Below are 20663 nucleotides of genomic sequence, written 5' to 3' on the forward strand. Positions count from 1 at the left end.
TTTTATTTAAATAGTTCCGAAGAGATTTTGTCGGTAGCCTTTTTCCTGAAATATCTAAACAGAATGTCTATGTTTTGATGACATATTTTAAAGAGGTATTTATGATTAGTGTCTGATCAATAGATTCCGACCGAAAAATGGTGTCCGATTTTTCGGATGAGGGCTCCATAATGAATTTAAATATATATAGATAATAGTTTTGGGGCATCGACTTTGTTGAGATCCTATAAAATATGTTTTAATTATTATTTTTGTATGTTTTAAGCATGATAAAATAAGAAATTTTATATAAGCAATCATATTAAATCGATATCAAAGTCAATAAATAATGACCCAAAACAGACGGCCGAACTGACGTGACAATGACATTTGGCGCGCTAAACATGGCGGATTTTCGGCCTCATTAGACGGAGATGGAGATATTTACGTATATTCATGTTTCATTTTATGTACCTACGCACTGAAATACTGCTATATTGTTTTCCTGCGAGTTAAAGTGCTGAGTAAGAACGAGATAGATATATGTTTATGTATGTGCCTTCAAAATGAGTGCTATTTATTTAAGCAATTGTACGTATAGAACAATATGTCGTGTCCCTACTATATAGGTCTATGGATAGTACCGACTCGTCGAGGCTCCCAATATAGAAACTACGCAAATTTATAAGTTTGACAGCTTTCATAATATATAATAAATACCCACGATGTCACTCATTCCTTCGTTTTAGAAGTCATTCTTAAGCACGTATTTTCTTAAGCACGTGTAATAATTTAAAACGAACAGGTAAACTACGCATCTTGCCTGATAAAGTACAAACGCTAAACGAAAACACAAAAAAATTGTCTAGACATATAATTCCGCGTAAAAACACACCGCATGTGCTAACTAATAAACATTGTTTTAAACGCAATTCCCGGTTAAAAACTAAGTAAATAAATCGGCAAAAACAGTTATCCAAACATTGTTAATGTTTTCCCACGGTCGAGGTATTGTGGACTGCACATATGGCGTCTAATAGCGTCTAACAAAGTCAATATTACAGCTAGATATCGCTGCTGGAGACCTGCTCAACAAGGAGACATAAAACGTAACGGAAATTAAAAGTATGGCGGATTCTAAGGCCACTATCATTTTGAGAAGTTTTCCTCTGCTTTGAAGCTTTACATTCGGAGAACTGAGTGGACGAACTGACTCATGGTTGGACTCTTAACCTCCTATATCAAGTGTCCGATTCTCTAGTCTTCTTCTACAAATACCGCTCGAGTTTTACTACAGTGTTATGGAACAGGATCCTGTGGAGATCTTGCTTTTTTTATCAATATATTTTTGCACTTGTAGGCTCATGGTGATTGGCGACCTTATGATTTGTGGATATAATTGTTCATGAACGTCATCAATACCAGGGGAATCGCCCAGCCGCTGCCTACCGCAAAGTACCGTACGCAAACCTCTTTTGCAAAGAGACACAGTGGAAAAAAGTTCATTTCGAAGCCGAATGCTGCCTGACCGAAACGATCTCTGAAAACGCACTGTGTATGAACGTAGTGGTTCTAGGTAGTATGGATGAACTCTAGCTCGATGCTGGGCGGTGTGATGGTAAAAACGAGACGATCAGATCATCTCAAACAGTTCTTCAGCGTACTCCCCAAAAATATAATAATACAAAACTAAGAAAGAACCGCAGTCACTACGTAGACCAGGCGAATCCAAAGAACTTAAAAAACTGGATTCCGATGCTACATCTGCAAGTAAGGTCTTCAATGAAGCTCTTCGAAATATTCCTGGCCTCGTATATAAGATCTATATTTTAATGCAAAAATATTTATACAATAGAATTATGAATTAAAGCACAGCTAGCAGTACTTTATTGCTATATGCCCATGGAAAAAAAGTTTTACAGACGAACTTATTTAGTATGAGGAACAAAATATTTTCTAAGCTACCTACTATCAGAAGCAGTGATACAGATTCTAAAAATCACAACATACCATACATTAACATAGGCACAATTATTTTAAGTCATTTAGGTTTATTTGTCGCAAGTACTTGAATGTGAGTACTGATACATCTGAATAGAAGCACAAGGTCATAACTACCTTCTTAAAAATCGTTTGCACTTTTTGTCTTTCCGTGGTGTCTTTACCTCTTTTATTACAATAATTTTGCTACTTATCTTGTATATAAATATAGTACTATTGGCATATTAGAATCAAATCAACTATACATTTAAAATATATTAGATGAAAATTTGATTTTATGTGTGTCCGATCTTATGACTATATTCTCGAGACTCGATAAAAAAACCTAATTCAAATTCAACCCAATCAGCCCACTGTTTAATTCAATAGACGATGTTTTAATTACATATACCAGAGTACATTGAAAATTAAAAAGTCTCCGAAACGTCAAAAATAATTGAACAAAAATAATAAACTCGAGATTAAAGCATAAAAATAGTTTTATTTCTGTCTTCGACTCACGAAAACCACAGATGTTATACATATTTTATTATACATTATTACGAGTATAATGAAAATCATAATCATGATTAATTAACAGTTACAAAAATATCAGACAGATTAGAAACACATTGAAATGCATATTTAAATGTTTTTAACTTTAATTTTGAATTTACTTACAAACATAGTCACATGTAGAACGTCTTTAAAAACATTCATCTATGTAAATAAAGATTGGTAACTATAATGAATCAACTGAAATTTTATATTTACAAACATTGTTCAAACTCTTTTTTCGTTGTATTTCAAAAGGCCAAACGATCCCGACAAACATTAATTTCTATTGAATCATTTTTGAAAGGTTTAGTAATTTCATAAAGCCGTGCTCGCTGTATTTTAGCTTCGCAAAATTACGTTTTATGCGAACTCGATTTAGTTGCACGATCGCGCCTGGAAACTATCAGACTCTTTCAAAGCGATATAGTCTTCAACATGAAGGATTTAAGTCTCATAATTGAACGCAAAGGTTTATCTATCTGTATCTATTTCCAACAAAAACCAAATATACATTTCTCGCCTTTAGTGGTTTAACAGGGCTATCAAAACCTAGGAAAATCCTTTGTTTTGAGAAAGAAACAATTTGTGAATGCTTTATAACAAAACTATATACATGCGGTTCCCTCCGAATTTAATCTAGAATAAAAACTCATAATATATTGTTCAAATGTGATCAATAATGTCAAACAAACCTTAATGAACTTTCAGAGAAAAAAACTAGATGATACAACTATGCAGCTCTCTATTACAATTACTAATCTTCCCAATACACAATAGCATACATGTCTTGACATAGAGAGCACGGATCTATAATAATAGCGATAGAAGTAATTTAAAATATCTGCACTTCTTGGATCACGAATGCAAATATTATATTTTTAAATGCGACGAAGCTCCAACAGTAATTTCGTTACTGAAAACCCTAATCCACAGCATAAGTCATGTAAAGCCATAGACTAAACAAACATAGACATATCATCTGTCGTGACCTTAGCCGTTGCTTGGTTTATTTTCTTTTTTTTTTCGAAACACCAGACTCGTGTGGATACAAATATAACATGTACGTATTTCCTGAACATTAAGAACATAATACGATGAATTTATTACATTTCATTAAGCACTTATTTTTATTAATTTCATAATTTTTTACATTGTCCTTGACAAGGTAATATGCGAAATATGTATCAATTTCTCGGTTTTGTCGTTTCATACCTATTTGTCAGCAAGCTGTAGGATAGTAACAATAATAATCACATTCCTATTAAGTTTTTGTTTGATCGCCTCGTTGGTGGAAGTGGTGAGTGACTCTGACGCTACTCTTCAAGATCCGGTTTCGATTTCCGGTCGGTGTGAGATACCAATACATATTTTGGGGTTTAGGTACGTTGTACTGAAAAACCTTTCTTAATTTAAATTGGGACCGACAATTATGAAAAGCTTACTAATTTATAATTATTACCTATTAAATTATTACATAGAATAGTGAACGAGCTTACGACTCACCTGGTGTTAAGAAGTTGCCGGGGCATATAGACATCACAACGTGAATGCCGTCACCCACCCTGAGAACTGAAGGTCTACTACGAAAGTTTTTTTTTGCGGTTTTGTATCGATTTTTACTACAAAATATTCATTAACTTGAGTACGCATTGCATTATAAAAGTTTATGCCTCTGCCTGCAGGATTTGAACACCGGTATAGTGGGATCGTTCGATACGATTTTATTCCAAAAGAATGATCCATATTTCGTACATTTAAATTTACAAATATGACCAAAACGCTCATGTTATATGAATACGAGGTAACCTTTAAGAACATTTTCTAATTGAGTTTTAATTCTGCGCTCTCTAAGCAGAATGTAATCTTTTCAATTATCGGCATCGCATTAGTGAATTCCACAAAAAACAACCTTTTAAATCAGCGTTCACCCCAACGTGCTCGTGTTGTAAACTCGCCAATGAAAACAAATTAAAAATTCCGCGTTCCGTGCTGTCGAGTCAAACAAATTGCCTACATCAAATACAGTGCTGAACAACGCTAATAAATTCATTTGATCCTGCACATTGCGGCAGCAAACGACTGAGATCACTAGCCGGGAAATTGCTAACATTTCCTATGCGTTTACATGATGTAGATGGATTGAATAGCATGTTCATTAAGGTATAGACTACAAAACTCACTAAGTTGATATTTGAAAAAGTATTCTGTGTCTGTGTCGTGATAATCTGTATTTGTGATGTGCTTAGAACATTATGTCAACTATTTAATGATTTAAAAAAAACAGGTTTAAATGACTACTACCGAACTCATAATTAATTTAATCTTTATTGTTATCCTGTTGTTACTGGTCAGAATATTAGAGCGAAAATATAAAATTATTGTATTATCATCGGTCCTTGATTACATATCATACCATCAAGTTAATTTGACGCTGTTAAGTCTGTGACAAAAATATTCAAAGATTCCATAAGAAACAAGCAAACGGACCATTTTAGAATTTCCCCCTTTTTGAAATAAGCCAAAGATGCACCTTTAAATTATGTGGGGTGAATTCATCCATGTGCACAGTTAAGATTAAAAAAAAACAAATTAATTTGCTTCCACATTTTACGTGGTGTTTCAAATTCACTATAAAATTCCATTTCGACTGTTCTAGAACACAAATAGACAGCACGCGAGTCCTGATTGTTTTGTTGATCCATTTGCCGGTTTTACTCCCTGACACGCTTGCAACTCGACAATAATTCAAATGTTCATTTATCCACAGTTAATAATAGATAAACGCGAACGCGCATTCTGATGTCATGTTCAAAACTATATTTAGACTAAAACCTACATGGCAATAAAAACTAGATGGTCTGCAAGTTCTATAATTTAGCGTCATTTTGATGAAAATCTTTCTTGTAGTATTTTTTTTTGCCTTCTTAATAGCTGGTAGCCTAAGGAGCTATTCCAGCTACGCCCGAACGGGTAGGTGAGCTCACGGGCTCAACCTGAGAGAATTTGCTAACACTACCCCTAGCAAGAGCAGTGCTTCGCAGAATCTTCCACCGGATCGAAATCGCAACCCACTGAAAAGATCCGGTCAGAAACTCAGTGGGCTGTGTCTGTGGATTAGTTCGCTCGCCGAACTCTTCGTCGTAGTCGATAAGTTCGACGAGGACGGTGACCGGTGCTTGAGAGGCCTAACAGCACCGAGAGTAAATCCGGGGGATCCGACTAGACATGTTTCGAGTGACGGCGACTTTGCGTTGCCCCGTTGCGATCGGATAAGTAATTAGCGGTGGCCACGATAAGAGTGTTTTCGTGTCGCGCTGCTTTATCGAAGTAGCGTTCTGACGCTTCCTTAAGATACTTACGTATCGGTATTACCTAGGTCATCGTGAAGATCTACATTCCTCACATACCACGGTACTCCGATGGCTATCCGACAGAAAAGGCATTCGATGACCTGGAGAGAATTGATGTGTGTACAGCCGCATGAGCGAACAGTACACTTGCGTAGGCATGACAGGACGTATGCAAGTTTTGTAGAGTGTCACCTTTATATGAAGAGTTTACTTCACTTGCCACCACCTTGCTTGGTACCACCACCCCGCCTATTTCTGCCGTGAACCAGTAATGCATGTCGGTTTGAAAGGTGGGGCAGCCGTTGTAACTATACTGTGACCTTTGAACTTATCTCTCAAGGTGGATTTTGCTTTGTACATGTAGATTGTAGATTTACTTTTTAGATGTATATGGGCTCTAGTAACCACTTAACACCAGGTGAAATGTGAGCTCGTCCACCCATCTACGCTAAAAAAAATGTACTTGGTTCGGTGCTGTGGAGTTTTACATACTCTTAAAAACCGAGCTATAAAACAAAAAGTACATATTTTTAAAGTCATAAATTCATACCAGGCCTTGGAAAAAGTTTTAAGATCAAAGTTTTCAACAACGCGACATTGGCTGCTTGTTACTAGCATAAAAAATAAAAAGTATATAGGACATCCAAAAATTAATACAATAACGAATATCGAAAAAAATAATTACCCATAGATTATATTATATCTACTTTTTGTTTTCGTTACAATATTAAACAGTTAAGTAAAAGTTAAAATCAGCAAATCTAAACAAAAAGTTAAAAAATATACATGAAAGGAAATTATAAATGCAATCAAAATGTATAATCGTATCTTATTTCTAGTAACAAATCATCGCTGTTTGACTTGATTGACCGTGTTCAATAACCTCGGTTAATTAAGAAGTAATCTGCATCTTCTATAAAAGTGTTTACAGATACAAAATAAAATTGATTGAAATTCCCCACAGACTAGACGCGCAAAAAAACATAACTTACAAATGGCGCCAAATCATTGTGCTACATAACAACAGCTTTAACCGACATTTTGCATATTCGATAAGATCTGACATATATGTAGTTTATTGACATTTAATCGTCGATTTATAACATGTCTGATTATATTTTAACACCATGCGCTTAAAACGTTTGAATTTTAGGAAGACAAACAAACAAAACATTTTAGTTAGTAAATCATATTGATAATCGTAAATATCCAATATTTTAAAATATTGGAAGTAATCAGTTGTAATAAGTTAAGTTAGTTAAAAAAATTGCACATAAATAGTATTGTAAATTTAAATCAATAAAATACCTAAATGTAAAAAAAAAACATAAGATGTAACTATTAATTTACTGATGTTATTTTTTTAATTGTAGTGTTTAAATAAATAAATTTGTAAGAAATTGGTACTGTGATATAAATATCTACTTAAATTTGTTATTCTACATCAAAGGAATATTTTAATTTTGGTATGCATAATTTTTTATTAGTCAATATTTTATCACGCCAGGTGTTCGAAACTCCTATAATAATAATAATAATAATAATAAGCCTTTATTGCTGTTAAAATTTACAATGCTTATATCTAAATATTATATATATATATATATATTTTAATGCTAGGAAACAGCTTGTCTCTCGACATAGGCCTCCTCTAATGTTTTCCACAAGGTTCTGTCCTTTGACTTTCTCAGCCACTCTCCGCCAGCTATTCTTTTGAAATCATCTTCCCATCTTTGATTTTTTCTGCCTTTACTTCTATGGCCATCTCTTGGGTACCATTCCGTTACATTCTTTGTCCACTTTTCTTGTGTCTCTCTTAACATATGTCCTGCCCATCTCCACTTTTGCATTTTATGTACCTTTTCGACGCTTTTTAATTTTGTTATATTTTTTACGTATGTTAGTCTAATTTTATCTTTTCTCTTAATTCCAGTGATACTTCTTTCTATATTGCTCTGACATATGTTTATTTTATTTAATTGTTTTTTTGTCAATGCCCATGTCTGGCATCCATAGATCAGGCATGGTAGAATGCACGTATTGTATACTTTTCGTTTGTCTTTCATAGGCATATCTTTATTTTTCATTATTTCACTGAGGGACCAGTATCTCTTCCAAGTATTGGCTATTCTCCGATCGATCTCTTTTTGCATAGTGTCACTTGGCGATATTAACTGCCCCAGGTAAACATACTCTTCCACATATTCGATTTTTTCGTTGTTAACGGTGATATTATAGGTCTTCGTAGAATTGGTCATAATTTTGGTCTTAGCGGTATTCATTGATAGCCCTGCTTTTGCACTTTGATCTGACAGTTCTTGTAGCATATGCTGCAGTTTTTCCGGGCATTCAGAAAAGAGGACCAGATCGTCCGCAAATCTTAAATGGTTGAGATTTTCACCGTTGATGTTAATGCCATTTTTTTCCCAATTTATATTCCGGAATATGTTCTCCAAAACAGCCGTAAATAGCTTAGGCGATATAGGGTCTCCTTGACGAACCCCTCGTTCTATTGGGAATTGTCTACCAGTTTTTTCAAGCCGCACTTGTGCTACACTTCCACAATATATGTTTTGAAGAATTTTTATGAATTTGGCCTCCACTCCTTGACTCTGTAGTGCTTGCCAAATAAATGAATGTTCTAGAGAATCGAAGGCTTTATTAAAATCAACGAATCCTACATAAAAGGATTTATTGTATTCTTTGTATTTTTGTATGATTTGTCTTACAACGTGTATGTGATCTATCGTTGAAAATTTGCTTCTAAAGCCGGCTTGTTCCTTTGGTTGGTTTTCATCAAGTGTAGTTGTAATTCGCGAGAGTATAATTTTAGAAAATACTTTATACACATTGGACATCAAACTAATTGGGCGATAATTTCCAATGTCTCCTTTGTCTCCCTTTTTGTGTAATAAAATTATAGTTGATTTTGTCCAATCGGTGGGTATATCTTCAGTCTCAATAATGTCATTAAACAGTTCAGTCAATATCGGGGCAATGGTCGATGCAACCGATTTTAGTAGTTCGTTGGTTATTTGGTCAGATCCAGGAGTTTTGTCTATTTTTTGAGAATTGATTGCTTTCATTGTTTCCTCCGTCAAAATTGTAGGTGTGATATTAGTTCCTACAGATTCTAGTTCATTTATTTGAGCTCTTCCGCTCTTGTTGCTTTTATATAGTTTCTTGTAATAATCTGTAGCCAACTCCAGTATTTCTGGTCGTTTACAAGTGTAGTTATTTTTGTCAGTCTTTACTTTTGGCATCCAGTCCTTTTTTACTGTTAGTTCTTTTATAGCCTTTTTAATTCCACCTGTCTTCTCTATGTGTTTTTTCATAGTGTTGTCCCGTTTAATTTTTCTATCTTTTCTAATTTGTTCATTTATTTTCTTACTAATTTCTGATATTTTGTATTTATCCTCCTTTCCTTTAATGAGGTTTTTCCTTTCTTGAAGTAGTTCCTGTGTTTGTTTTGAAATCGCTCTATTATCTTCTGTATTAGTCTTTCTTGTCGCTTCTTTTAATATTTGTATGAACTTATTGTATTTTTCTTCAATGGATAAATCTTTATTGAAGTGTTGGTTCTTTGCTAATAATTTGAGATTCGCTGAGAGTGCTTCGCTTTCTCCCGTACACACTATCCTTGAATTATTGATAAGATACTTCCTTGTCCTTTTCATAGGTATCCCAGTCAATGCAGCACGGACCATTTTATGATCAGAGTGGAAATTTAAGTTGTGGATAATTGACACATCCTTGAAAAACTTAGGATTATTTGACATGACAAAATCGATTTCGTTTTTATGAATGCCATTTGGGGATGTCCATGTCCATTTTTTGTTTTTCTTCTTTTTGAAAAAACTATTAAGAATACTGAGTTTATGTTGTAAGGCAAAAGTCACTAATCTCTCTCCGTTATTAGTTCTTTTGCCTGAGCCATACAGTCCTATAGTGTATTCTTCTCCAAAGTTATTGCGCTTTCCTATCTGACCGTTAAAATCACCCATGACAATTATATTTTTATGCGAATTTTCAATGGTAAGATGTAAATCTTCATAGAATTTTTCTATTTTCCTTATGTCATCTTTCTTGTTCGATTCTGTTGGAGAATAAGCTTGAATTATAGACCATTTTTCAGCATTTTTGACTGGTAACTCAATGTTTAAAACTGCTATTCTCTCTGAGACACCTTTGATTTCTCCTATTTTCTCGGCAAGTCCTTTTTTTACAAGAAAGCCGACTCCGTAGAGCCCTGGTGTCTCGCCTTTATAGTGTAAAATAAAGTTTCCATAGTCTTCAATTCCTTCTCCATATCTTCTCATTTCACTTATTCCTATTATATCCCATTTTATATCTGATAAAGCTAATTCAAGTTCTTGAAGTTTTTCAGGAGTTCTTAATGATCTTGCGTTAAAAGTGGCTATGTGTATATCTAAAAATCTCTTCTTTTCCATTAGAGGGTGTTGGTCATTCTCCCCCACGAAGACCAATCGGCTTGGGAGAGTTGTTTTTGTTTCTATTGTTTTTCTTTTATATTCATATGTTAGTTCCTTTTTCCGTCCGTCGATAACTCGTTGCTATTGTTTTTGACCTGTCGTCAATGTTGTGAAAGAGTTAGACCGACCTCTCATCAAATCGAATGCATTCGTTCTGTTATTCTTGGCTGAAGTTGAAGGTTGAATTTTTTTGGATTGAGAGTTTGTTTGTGGTGAAATTGAGAGTTCTCTCTTCCTCGAGTCCTTGACGTATTTATTTTCTTTAATTATTAGTTTATCATATCTTAAATAGGCGAAATTACCTTTTCTCCGTTCTTCCATGAGTTGTGGTAGTAAAGCCTTACGTTTTTCTAAGGTTTCTTTAGAGTAATCTTCCGTGATATGCAGGTCTTTTAACTTTCTCTTATTTTTCAATATTTCCGCTTTTTTCCATCCAGTAGTCAAGCATATTAGTATAGGTCGGATTACCTTTGATGGATTACCTTTGTTTGTTTTACCAATACGATATATTTTGTTGAATTCATAATTTTCGATTGCTATGCCTAATTCTTTTGTTATTGTATCTTTGACCTTGTCGATAAGCTCGGGTGTCGATTTCTCGTCTTCTGTCAATCCATGGATTATTATATTGTTAGTTTTCTTATCTCTCTCTAAAATTTCGATTTTCTTTTCCAAGTTCTCTACTTTTAATTTTAAGTATTTATTTTCCTCTAAAATAGGTTTTAATTTCTCATCCATTTTGTTCATTATGGTATTGGTTATGGATTCAGATTGATTTTTCATCTCAATTTTCATTTTATCGAATAAGAGTTGAAATTGTTCTTCCATATTTATACGTGTAATGGAACGTAATGGTAATAATCAAAATGATATCTTGGCAACTCTATACTAACTGTCACTATCGAATTTCGTATTTGACAGCAGACAGTTTGACAACGAAATCTGTAGTACCAACATAAAATCTTTATAAGTTTTAACCTCTAAATATCCAGGTTTTGTTCACAATATCGTTAATTCCAGGTTTTGTGCCACGAATTTAGTTTAGAAATACTCAGTGTCACTTTCCTTAATACTGGGATGCAGCTTGCCTGCGGGATTTCACCTCCAAGTATACACTTTTATGTTTTTAATAACGAACAGATACACAGCGATGTTTACGACACGACTACCGGAAACGGAACCGAAACTCCTACAAGATCCTTAAACGCGAAATGATTTAATGCCAAGAATAATTTTATATTCCGAAATTCCACGTTGTCTCTCGTAGTATCAAATTAATTTTATGGAAAATTTATTGAGATAACTAATCAAAATATAAACTAATGGATCGAATTAAATTAGCAACAGTTTTAGATTCGATAAGTTATGAGTTCACTGATAGAAAACGGACTAGGATTTGGTATTAACGAATCGATGGATATTATAATAACACGTACAGATTACGATTTTCAATTCCTAGAGACACACAAACGGTCCAAATTTTTATTTTTATTTTTATTTATCACTAAATTTAATTATGTACCTTACAGGCCAACCATTCCCAGAACCCATGGACATCATCCACATTAATTCCGCCACCCCCTTGAGATGAAGTCTTGATTATGTTATATAACCGCTGTCCCACCTTCAAGCCGGAACCCTGACTGCTTCACGACAGAAATAGGCAGAGTGGTGGTACCTACTCGCGAGGACTCTCAAGACGTCCTACCAGCACTAAAAACGTCTATGGAATCCCTAAAAAATGTCACTAAAGAGATAAAATTTTACCGAAGAAAGTTACCGAAATACCTTCCTGATATTAGCTTCCTAATCGCACCATTAAAAATTGCAAATTTAGGAAATAATTTCCGGGGCGATGATAAAGTTCAAAGGATTGAACGTTCTAAAATTTACATTAATATTTAATTACGATTTATTTAGTTTCAAGAGAAACGGACACGACAATTCGCATCGCAAATTTTCAAGCGTTACCGAAGCTTATCCCCGTATCTACGGGAATCCTCGAAAAATCGGTATATTTTAAAATAAATCGAGTCGAATATTTCGTAGGTGAAACCACCCGGGAAACCTGTCAAGTCTCCCTGGGGCTTGGGGCGTTTAATAACTGCCACACTGACGTCTGACGCCAAATATTTGAATAGGGAATCTGCTCGTGACATATTATGCGATGTTTTTCCTTGGCCATAACCGGTTTGGTTTAGGATGGGGATGAAATTCTTTAAATCATTTTAGATCTTTCTTTTTTTAATTCGAGAACCAGATATATGAATTATTGTGAAATCTTTACAATTTGATGTAAAGTTTCTTCTATCGTTTATGTTATTAATTTTTATTAATAACTAACTGACCCGGCAGACTTCGTATGCCTCAATCGATAAATAAAAGACACATCAAGAAGACACATCAAAGGAAAAACAAAATTGTTTGTTTTTATATAATTCCGAGCTTTTTTATATTTTCTCACCTTTTAAACCTTCCCTGGACTTCCACGAATAATTCAAGACCAAAATTAGCCAAATCGGTCCGGCCGTTCTCGAGTTTTAGCGAGACTAACGAACAGCAATTCATTTTTATATATAGAGATTACCATTGGGTAACTGAAGTTTTAAATATTTACTTGCATCGTGATTTTTCAATGGCTGTCAACTTTAAATACGATCAAAAAAGACAAACTGTGTATAAACTATACCTATACCTTTATTAAAAGGTCGTATGTATGTAGGTATAGTCACAATTGTTATAAAGGCTTTAAAAGGCTTTTCTGTTAATAAAAATTTAAATACAATGGTAGAGTATAGCTGAAGGTGACGTAGGTTTTTTTTTTCCTACCTACGCTGATAGCCTTGAGAGGCTATTTCAGCTTCGCCCTAACGTTTGTAGGTGAGCTCGCGGGGCTCAACCGGAGAGTTGCTAACACTGACCCTAGCAAGAGCAGTGCTTCGCAGAATCTACCACCAGATCGGAAACGCGACCCACTGAGAAGATCCGGCGAGAAACTCAGTGGGCTGTGTCTATGGGTTAGTTCGTTCGTCGAGCCCTTCGTCGCAAGCGACGGGTTCGACGAGGACGGTGACCGGAGACGTAGGTAAAGTACAGTTAGTTATAAGTTAAATCAGCACAATCAAACACATCTTAGAACTTAAAGAACAAAACAAATCCGGTTTTACTGAGCAATCAACAGGATAATTAAATGTGAAATTTTAATTATCCGTGAAAGACACATTTCTTCTGTGAATAATTGCGAGGACACCTGCTGTTCTAATTAAATCGAGTCTCGAATGGATTTCGGAGTGACGCTGATACTTTTTTAATACAGGCAACTTAACGAATACTCCTCTTTTAAGAATTCACGATTACAATAACATTTAACATATTAGAAAAATAAATGAACATATTAAGAATATGATTTTTTTTCAATAGTTATGAAGAGCTAGAGATGAAAGAAATGAAAGCTAAGTTTAAATAAAAATTACCTTAATTATTTTAAATACTTAAATATTTAAATAATTAAGATACCAAATCCTTAATTTTGTCAACTATGTATAACAACTATGTGTAACTATACTTGAGACCTTAGAACTTATATCTCAAGGTGGGTGGCGCATTTACTATGTTTGTATTCTATGGGCTCCAGTAACCACTTAACACCAGGTGGGCTGTGAGCTCGTCCACCCATATAAGCAATAAATAAAAATAAAAAATAAAAAACTAGTGGTTAGAAAGAAATAAGCAAATCAGTACAAATACAGAAATAATAAGTTTAGTATTTTATAAAGAACATCGCTGTGTACTTTTTTAAATATGAAAATTCGTTGGTGTTGTGTACAGTAAGCGCACCTGGCTGATGAGCTTGGGGGTCATGAGTTCAGTTCTCGCTTCGGACAAACATCCGTGTGACGAGCAGGTTTGTTTAAAATTTGTCTGTGTGTTTAATATTTGTATTAATACACATATCGGTTTGCGTCTATTTCTATAGTATAGGACATGCTAGTTTAGAAATAGATGACGTTTGTACAATCCATTAACGGTGCTTTCATGTACCACAAGCATCGGTCACCATCCTCGTCGAACCCGTCGCTTGCGACGAAGGGCTCGACGAGCGAATTAACCCATAGACACAGCCCACTGAGTTTCTCGCCGGTTTTTCTGAGTAGGTCGCGTTTCCGATCCAGCGGTGGATTCTGCGAAGCACTGCTCTTGCTAGGGTCAGTGTTAGCATCACTCCGGTTTGAGCCCCGTGAGCTCACCTACTAGTTAAGGTTACGATGAAATAGCTTCTCAAGGCTATCAGATTAGGTAGGAAAAAAAAACCGTTTGTGATTTTTTTGTGTTTCTTTTGTGATTTGTTTGTGATTTTTGTACATATTATTTTAATGCTTCTCTCTTTCACAACTTGCTTATGATTGGGTAGTCTCATCATTTAGTTTTTTTTTTAGTTGAACAATCTTAATATAGTACACATGAATTAGTCCGAGTGTATAATACATAATAACTTAAAAAGTACAATGCGTTCTTCTATGATTCCCATAATGTTGTTTTATTTAATTTTCATTGATACGCATAGCACAACAAAAATACAACTAAAATGTACCAAGAAATAATTAAGTATCTGATTAATGATCATGAAACGTCACAACCAATCCTGATTATACAAAAATATTAAGAACTAATTACCTTGAAATCTCAATATAGTTAACCTAAAAATTATACTAACTATATATAGTAAAATTCAAAATTCAAAATCATTTATATCAACTTAGATGTCAGTATAACACACTTGTTGAATGTCAAAATATAAATAACAATGTTAACTCTACCACATTAGTCTTCGAAAAAACAAAGCATTCCGTTAGTTTTTAACTAAAGCGTGTTTTTTTAAAAGACGTCACCAATAATGGAGTTTCGTTTAGCTACATTTTTAAAAATAAATCAGATTCCCGTTCCGGTATACGATTACTGTCCCACCCTTCGTGCCAGATCGCATGACTGCTTCGCAAAGGAAGGCAGGATAGCAGTGCCTACAAGTGCGCAGATTTAATTTTGCATGTTCGGTTTTACTACATGATAGCATTCATCAAATTCAATAAGTACGTACTTTAAAGAATTATTAAATATTGTTTATGGCCACAGTAAGCAGACGAGTGTATGACCCACCTGATCCTAGGAGCATAGACAAGTCTCTGCCTAACTCTGAGTACTCTTGGAAAGCCTCATTTGAAGAACGACATGTCTGAGCCATAGACACTTAAAAACCAAAAATAGGCGTCTTCACCAAAATTACATTAGCATAAATTGGCAATAGCAAGACACAAACAAAAGTCCACCTCTATTTCCTTCCTGTTTTCCGTATAGAATATTAATAAGACAACGAAATAAGGAGAGTCACTGTATTCTAATTGACGCTTAAAGAAGACTAAACAGTCACTAAAGAGTAACAACTGACTAAGTGGTATAAATGTACATTGCCTATCTCCGAAATGTGACTGTATAATAATGTTGTTTATTGTTACTTTACGTATTAGAGATTAGTAATAACTGATTTTCCCCAATTCAGCCTTCCTCCTCAGTCGATCGCTCATTGCTGAGCATCGTGATGCGCCCGCCTGTGACTTTTTTTGTAATTTTTAGCCACTTATGTCGGTCAGTGGCACAGTGAAGTGCGTGGCCCAGTCTCATGTCCAGATACTCAGACACTTGGTCACTCCATCTTTTAATTAAGCCTTATTCAAACTAAATATCTTGGTTACGAAGAATTAGAATATCTTGGTAGTTGAAGAAAACCAATATACCAATTCATGAATTGATAAACCCGTCATTGAGAATAAATATCTCCTCCATCATGTTAACGAAGACCGGTGACGTCACGGTATTCAAAATCTGCCGAGGTCAGTCTGCGTCCCGGAATAAATTTTAAATAGCCATTATAAATCTATATATTAATACGTGAAGCAAAAACTTTGTATCCCTTTTTACGAAAATGACGCAGACGGAGGAGTATGAAATTTTCCACACTTATAGAGAATATAGAGAAGAAGTGCACAATGATAATATTTTTTTTAAATAATGCATAAAAGATACATTAAATCAATAAAGAAAACATTACACACACTACATACCATGTATTTGACACACACACGCATGCATACAATTTATTGTCAAACTTTTGTTCTTTACGTCTGTGGTCAAATTGAGAATAGATTAAATATTGTTAGTCTTTATAAATATTTTTTTATAGTGTACCCTTGGCGAAATTTGTGATTATAGAAGTATAAAATACAATCATAATAGTGTACAAACTTACAATTCCAATTAATTATAGTCGAATTTCGACTACTACGGGGCCTCTAGTCTTAATTAATTAATAAGTTTTCTTTCAACAAACCACCAGCACGGTTATATTATAAAAATTAGCGGGGAACGAAACCGATAACATACGATTTTATTGTACCGGCGATACAAGTATGGGTATGCGAAAGATTTTCAGTCTGATGATACGGTATTAACTTAATATATAACAAGTCTTTAATAAAACTTTGACGGACGTCTGACGGATAGTCATCGCGTCATTCATTGACCAAAACACAGACTAGGTAGTAATATTCAAATTTCATAAATAAGAACAAGATAAACTAAAAAAAAGGTTTTAAAGAATGACAATTTATTACAAACTATCATTGAGTCACTATTTTGCGGACATATAATTCATTGATTGACATTTTAAATTGATCATTTCTATTTTTTTATCAACACTGACCACAATTCACGAAATCATATTATGTGGATAATTTGACATTAGTGTATTCTATGGTGAGCTCGTCGCTTATTTCGCCACAAATGACGTCACACATAGCGATGTTGCGTTCAACCATTTTTTGTACAGTTTGCACGTCAATTAAAGGATATGAACGGTCCAATCCGCAATTACTGTAGCACAGCATGCCCATTATTAATATCTCAAGCGAGAATTGTTTTTTTGCTGTAATATGATTTAATTCTATAAATGCCCGAAAACCTTCAGGCTCAAGTCGTAAAATGAATGTGTAAAGAAAAGGCGAAAGTATATTTTTAACCTTTATATTGCCCTGGCAAATTATACACTCAAACAATGTTTTTTTTATTGCTTAGATGGGTGGACGATCTCACAGCTCACCTGGTGTTAAGTGGTTACTGGAGCCCATAGACATCTACAGCGTAAATGCGCCACCCATCTTGAGATATAAGTTCTAAGTTCTCAAGTATAGTTACAACGGCTGCCCTTCCCTTCAAACCGAAACGCATTACTGTTTCACGGCAGAAATAGGCAAGCTGATGGTACCTACCCGCACGGACTCACAAGAGGTCCTACCACCAGTAATTACGCAAATTATAATTTTGCGGGTTTGATTTTTATTACACGATGTTATTCCTTCACCGTGGAAGTCAATGTGATACATTATGTCCGTATAAATATGACGTGCGTAAAGTGAGTACAATCACCCTACACCGATTGTGATTTAATGAATCACAATATTGTTGTTCCCTCATATTAATTATAATGGGTTCAAGGTTACAAAGGTTATATATCCTGTAGCTGTAATTTATTTAAGACATTTAGATAATAGTTATTTATCACTCGATAATGTTAAAGGTTGAAATTTGACCTAAGGAAGTGAAAAGGACTCAGAGCCGTTTCGTAATCGCTACGAAAAGGCTACCAATACACAATACCGTCTTTACCATAAGGGCACACGGGGCCCGTGCCCAGGGCCCCCATTCTCAGGGGGCCCCTAAGGACCAACAATTTCTCTCACACATTTATTCTCAAAACATTTTTGTCGGGCACATTACACTTTTTTCACAAATCAGTAATCTTATCAGATGGTATTTACAAGGCATATATGTACTACGCCATTATATCGATGACTGCGCCTATTCCTACAGTACTAATTAATAATATTTCCGAACGCATCCTACCTAATTTACTAAGTACACCATCTAGCGATCGTAACCAAAAAACCAGCAGCATTCTAATATCATTAATGACATATTATATCATACCGTATTTGATTACCTTGATTACCTATAATAAATGGTCATACTCAGTAAAAAAAATTTATTATATTCGCTTTTTTTACTTTCCAAAAGGGCCTCAAATTCTTGTGTGCCCAGGGGCCCCAGCCTAATTTAAGACGTCCCTGCCAATACACTATCATGCAGGATTCATGCGATACCAATAATAGGCAAAAACGCATGACTAGAACTAGAAAGTCCTAGTCTAGGACTGCCCTAGAATATATTTTATTATTCGAAAATTGTTCCGATAATCAACGAAGATTAGTCGCACAATACGATTTCTCATTCTGGCATACAGTCTTTAGCTTTATTAAATTTTATTTAATCAGTATCAATTAATTATTTTCTAGATTTTTTTATTATTTGTGATTGAATGCTGGAGAACCGCCTCTTGAAGTTTATTGAAATACAACATCTGAAATACATTTTTTTGCGTCAAAATAATAAAATGTAGCAAAAACAACGGTAACCAATCTAACCGAAATAAAAATACGCACGCATTCGTAAAATAAAAGGAAATAAAAAATAACATTAATTTAATTTCCGTTCCAATATACGTTTTTCTCATATCCAATAACAGGAAAAGTTTTTGATGAAATACATTCCCGGCAAAGTTGAAATAAAATGTACACAAATTTTACGATACTCCTAAAAGCTTCACTAAGTATAAATCCACGTTAACGTGACGTTCCACGACAAATACACGATATTTATGTTTGTCCTTGCTACGTGTGGATGCGTCTTAAATCCAAAGCTTCTTACCCTAATACTGAAATTACTTTAATACGGCTTTCCCTTACTTTCAAACGTTTACTAAATCAAAATACATAATTCAAATTTAGTTTTAAATTACTTATATTACGGTTTAAGATGGACAAATTTAGATGGTATCTTACGTTCCATAATTGGTTATCTTCTTCAAAATTAAACAAAGAATTATTAAGAATCTAATATTTACTTAAGATTGCATACGTCGTTGTGCATTTACCAGTATTATTTGTTGATTAGCGTTGATGGACGAACGAACTTAAAGCCGACTGTTAAGCGTTTAATATAAACACCGCGAGACTCTTTGTCGTATAAGCAATAATGACTTACGAGATACTATTTTGAATGAGCTCCCAATACTTCCTTTCACCAAAACTTAGAAGTTAAGATAGCAATTTTATTAAATTTAATTATTCATCTTCGCCACACTTGGGCATAAGCAATACTCGTTAGAAGCACAACCGAACCGCTCCTCAAATATCCTATGAAGAAGAGTATTTTTTAACGCTGCATGAACACCGATGAGAGCAGTTAATTGTACTACTATCAAGATATTTTTATTGCTTATAATAAATAAAAATGCCGCCACCCACCTTGAGATATAAGTTCTAAGTCTGAGTATAGTTACAACGGCTGCCCCACCCTTCAAACCGAAACGCATTACTGCTTCACTGCAGAAATAGGCAGGGTGGCAGGTAGTACTTATCCGTACGGACTCACAAGAGGCCCCACCACCAATAATTACGCAAATTATAATTTTGCGGGTTTCATTTATATGACACGATGATATGCTTCACCGAGAGAGAAGTACGTGAGAAAAAAGAGAAGTAAGAGAAGTAGTAAGTTAAAGACAATCACCTGAAGAGCTATTGCGTAAACACGCAATTACGAACGTATCATTAAAGTATCAAAAATAAATATTTATAAAATATTGTTGTCAATTTAACTAAATGTATGAAGAAATTTCACAACGATGCGGCAGATCGAGTTGAAACCAAGCAGGATGCTGTTTTTAAAAATATCGCATTTACTGAGGCTCCAAAAAGGCGTACCACAAAAATGTACTTAAACAAGTACTTACCTACCTCAATGCTTAAATGTAATCCGCAACTACAATACAGAACAAGATCGCATTCATTTCTGGGAGACGCGAAGGCGACAACGCTTTTCCATTACATGGCGGGCTCGGATGGATCGCCCGATAAGTGCTGAGTGCTCCCCGGGATAAGCTGTACCGCCGACCGAGGCTAAACAGAAAAAGACTACGTACCTACCCGTATAGCCGATACGAAATTCGTGAGAAACAATTCTGACTCTCGACTGTTACATTAAAAGCCTTATTCGTTATCTTAGGAAAGTGTGAAATATGTTCATGTTTTAATGTGTACAAAAAAACACTTAATTCAAGATAACAAACTTAATTAAACCAGAGATAATTATTAGTTAAGGCTCATGCCTGGTCCCATTACGATTTGTTTCCTAT

The 20663-nt window shown here is 34.6% G+C and overlaps 1 protein-coding gene and 1 long non-coding RNA gene across 3 annotated transcripts in view; one reads left to right on the plus strand and one right to left on the minus strand.

The window, feature by feature from the left end:
- Nucleotides 1–20663, minus strand: part of LOC101736967 (extracellular sulfatase SULF-1 homolog) — a 103891-nt gene that overhangs the window by 71089 nt on the left and 12139 nt on the right. The gene's annotated exons all lie outside the window — the stretch shown is intronic.
- LOC134200220 (uncharacterized) lies at nucleotides 653–2455 on the plus strand. Its single transcript, XR_009975043.1, has 2 exons — nucleotides 653–784; nucleotides 1340–2455. It is a non-coding gene; the product is annotated as an uncharacterized LOC134200220 (long non-coding RNA).

The sequence above is a fragment of the Bombyx mori genome, chromosome 15 (assembly GCF_030269925.1).
Source record: "Bombyx mori chromosome 15, ASM3026992v2".
Taxonomy (NCBI): Eukaryota; Metazoa; Arthropoda; class Insecta; order Lepidoptera; family Bombycidae; genus Bombyx; species Bombyx mori.